Here is a 4,146-nt window from a genome sequence, read left to right as displayed (position 1 = left end):
CATAAATTGAGATGACACTCCAAAGGGATTCAACAAAATTCACCACCATTTCAGTTCTTCAGGTAATGTCTGAACGCTTTTAATAGGACATGGGTTATTAAGGTGATGGGAGGGCAGGTGTCCATTGTGAAAAGAACATGACTTCAAAGAAAATTCTCTGGAGCTAGGACAATCAATAAAACATCACACTGATGGTCCCATTATGTTGATTTCCAAGACTGTCTGGGCAAGACCACACCCTGTCTTCTCCATATGACTCCAGAGGGAATGGACAACCACCTGACCCATTACATGGAGGCAGGAGATGTGGGAGGACTGGTATTCCTCAGGGAAGTTCCTCAGTCTGTGGTCCATGAACCACCTAGACATTAAGAACAGCTGATGCTTGTTTACACCGTGCAGGCCCCTGGGTCTAATTTCAGACTCGAAGCCTCCAGCACTGTCCCTGGCGTTAAGACAGCACCGCCGTAGGAAAACCCAGAACTCACCGCCTCCCACAAACACACTGAACCTGCCGCTACATATACACAGAACGACTCCCTCCAGGTAAGACTCAAACAAGAGAGTCAGTGACTCCTACAACTCCAGCCAATGAGGGAAGGCCCCCGAGGTCGAGGCCACGAGAATCTGAGACACAATCTCGACATGAATTCCACCTGCTGTAGCGCCGCCACCGACCTGCACTGTGAGGGAATTCCAGCTCCGAGGGAACTCGAATTCCAAACTCCTTCCTGAGGAAAACAGGTTTAGACCCCGACTTTTTATACCTGTACCTGAGGACAAGCTCCCCAAACCCCTAGTTTTGAAAACCAGCGGGGGCACCCATCCTCCAGACCCGAACTGAGAAAACTTAAACGGCTCCAAGGCCACTTACCCGATGAAGGACCCAGGGCCCAGGTGGGAGCTCCAGAAGTGCCCAGACTTTACGAGAAAGAGTCTTTATTTGTTAATCTTAAAGTCTTCCCTGAGAGACAGATGTCTCTTCAACACAGTCCAAGGGACTGAGTGCTGGTGGCACCATCTTCAAGCTCTCCCTCATGCGAGCTCCAACCTGAACAAGGCCACCTTCATGTTAACACTAGGCTCCGCCCCTTCTCCCTCCTCCCTCTTGCGGTCCGTGGCTCGTACTGTTCCCCACGCCCTGTCCACGTATTATCTGTCATATACGCGCATGGGGTTTTTCCACACTAAGAGAGTGGTTAATATATTGACTATCAACCATAGTGTGTGTCTGTGTGTGTGTGTTAGTCGCTCAGTCATGTCCGACGCTGCGACCCATGGACTGTAGCCCAACAGGCTCCTCTGCTATGGGATTTGAGAGGCAAGAATACTGGAGTGGGCTGCCATTTCCTTCTCCAATCAACCATATTAAACGCCCTCCCCCCCGAAAAAAAGACTTCCTCTTGTTGGACTCAAAGCTTTCAGTCTTCATCAATAGTTCTGAAAACAGTTCACATTCTTAAGTGTAAAGAAACTGGAAAAAAAGATTTAGATATAAAAATCATTAGGAAACAATTTCTGTGCGTTCTGCTGCGGGAATCTAGTGTACTGGGTATTTTAAGTTTACCTGGGAGAATTGTGTAAATAGGGAAGTAAGGGCAGGTCTTTCCCGTTTTTCTGATTCATTTGATCATCCAGGAGAAACCTACAGAATGTTATCCACAAGGTTTCATAGACTTGTATGACCGGATCCATTTGTTCTTGCCGCCTTGAGAAAGGCTGGGCTTTATAACTAGCAGTCTATTATTCTCTGGTATAGCCCTCCTGGCTCTCCCAGCTTGTTCACTTGCTCACTTGCTGGTTGTCCTCTGTGTCAACTGCCAGCAAGTTTTTAATTTTTGGCCATGCAGCTGGTGGGATCTTAGTTCCCCAATCAGGGAATGAAGGGAATGAACCTGAGCCCTCCACTGGACAACCAGGGAATTCCCCAACTGCCAGCAACTGATGGAAGAAGCTTTCTTTAAAGGAGGACCTATTTTTCCTAATTGCAAATCGTTACACTGTAAGTGGTTAAATAAAATAGTTTGTGCTCTTAAAAAACAAGGCTTCTCTAGGACTCCTAGTGCATCACGCCCTCTCCAAGTTCCCCAGCGTAGCTCACCTACCCCTGCACTGACCCAAGATCTGTCCTCCTCTCGTCTATGTCCTCTACCCACTTGTGCCCTCCTCCCACTTCTCCTTTCCTCCCTCCTATTTACCCCACTTCCCTTCTCCCCCTACCTCTGCCCCTTGCCCCAACTGAGGGGCCCAAGTACCTCTGACCCATCCTCTGCCTGCAGTGTGGTGTATTATGTGATGCTCCAGAATTGGTCACCATGTCCATTGTGCCCAGATACGTTTGAGGCCTACTGGAAGAGTTTCTACATCAGGCCCATCAACCCCACCCAGATAAGATCCTGATGCTGGAAGCACTAACCAACCTGGCATATGAGACTAACATCCATATTTCCCTACAGGAATTCCAAACCTACATTCTCAGCACATACAAGGGCTTTACTGCAGCCATGGTCCAAGCCACTGGACACCTAACATAGGCCAAATAGGTGACATCTGCCTCAAAGACCTGGTGTAGCTGTGATAAGCTCATGATCACAGAGTCAGTGGTCATCATGAAGAAACTGCTGCAGATGCACCCAGCACAGTATGTGATCATCAAACACTTGGCAAAGCTCATAGAGAACATCCAGGTGCCCATGGCGCCTGAGCCAGCATCCTGTGGCTCATGGATGAGTTACTGTGAGCATGTTCCTAGGATTACATCTGACATCCTGAGATAAACAGCCAAGTTGTTTAAGCTGCAAGTTGTCATCAACCTGGTGGCCAAGCTTTACCTGACCAACTCTAAGCAGATCACAACTGCTGACCCTATCTGTACTGAGTCTGACTAAGTGTAACAAGAACTGTGATATCAGAGACCAAGTTCACTTCACCCAGCAATTTATGTACCCTTTGGAGTTGTGTGGGGCCCTCAGCCACCATGCCAAGGTCCTCTTCCTAGCACCCAAACCAATCCCAGTCTTGGAATCATCCTTCAAAGACCAGGACCACTTCCTGATGAACTTACTGTCCCATCAGCTCCATGCCATGGTCACCGGCTACCAAGAGCTCCCAGACTGTCCAGAGGAAGCCCCAGATCCATCTGTGCACAACTTGGAAGTACCTGAATGGACCGCAAGATCAAATCAGTAGAAGAGCAAAGAGAAATCTTTCTGCTCAGATTCTGAGGGGGAATCAGAGCTTATAGAGTCTGCAAGTACTGAAGACCATGATGAGGATGAGGTGAGGGGAAGGGCAGTAGGAGTGATCAGAGTGAGGAGAATTCTTCTTGGATGATGGTGATGATTCCAGCAGTAGCTTATCAGAGTCGGAGATGACAGCAGAGTCTGAGGAAGAGCAGGTGAATCCTGCCTCCTAGAGGAAAACTAAAAAACAAACAAAAATCCAGTGGCAAAAGTGCCCCTGCAGCCAATATCTCCCCGCTAGATCGAAAGTATTTCCTCCCTCCCAGTGCCTGGCCGATCGCTCCTCCCATGGTTGTGTCCAGCACTCTGGCTGCTGACCAAGAGGACCTGACACTCACAGACTCCCCCTGGTTCCTTCACTCCTGATTTCAATATCTGCTGTTGGGAGGCAGGAGCTGCTGCCCCTCTTAGCTGGTGTGGGGCTGTTTGTGAGCTACACCCTCAGCAGCCAGCCTTTTTCCCAAGACTTTCACGGGGTGGCTGAGCACATCCACTTCTCCATCAATCATCAGCATCCTGAAATTGAACACCTACTGCTCAGAGAATCTGCAACTGCTGTAATGGCCATTAACTTCTGTGACTCAGTGTAGGTAGCCAAGCTTCCAGCTTCGAACCCAGATCTGATCATCTCCATCCAGCCTCAGGGGAGCTGATGGTCCCACCATTAGCTGGGTTGTGTTCCTTGTGGGGCACGTGGTGGGTACAGGTTTGCAGGAAGGACACAGACCAGTGGGAGCCTAGTCCTGCTGACCCTTTAATACTTCGCCCACTCGAGCTGCCCAGCTGACAGTCAACAATAAGAAGACAGTGATGGACACCATGATGGTGATGGATGTGTTGCAGGCTCTGACCCAATGATTCCCAAATGCTGAGAATTTGTTCCCCACCTGTCTCTCCCTCATGA

At 49.1% G+C, this 4,146-nt stretch overlaps 1 pseudogene; it reads left to right on the top strand.

The window, feature by feature from the left end:
- Positions 1-1,944: 1,944 nt before the first annotated feature.
- On the top strand, positions 1,945-3,832 carry LOC138419507 (AP-3 complex subunit beta-2 pseudogene; annotated as a pseudogene).
- Positions 3,833-4,146: the final 314 nt, after the last annotated feature.

Source organism: Ovis canadensis, chromosome 14 (genome assembly GCF_042477335.2).
Source record: "Ovis canadensis isolate MfBH-ARS-UI-01 breed Bighorn chromosome 14, ARS-UI_OviCan_v2, whole genome shotgun sequence".
Lineage (NCBI taxonomy): Eukaryota > Metazoa > Chordata > Mammalia > Artiodactyla > Bovidae > Ovis > Ovis canadensis.
This window is presented reverse-complemented; position numbering and strand designations above follow the sequence as displayed.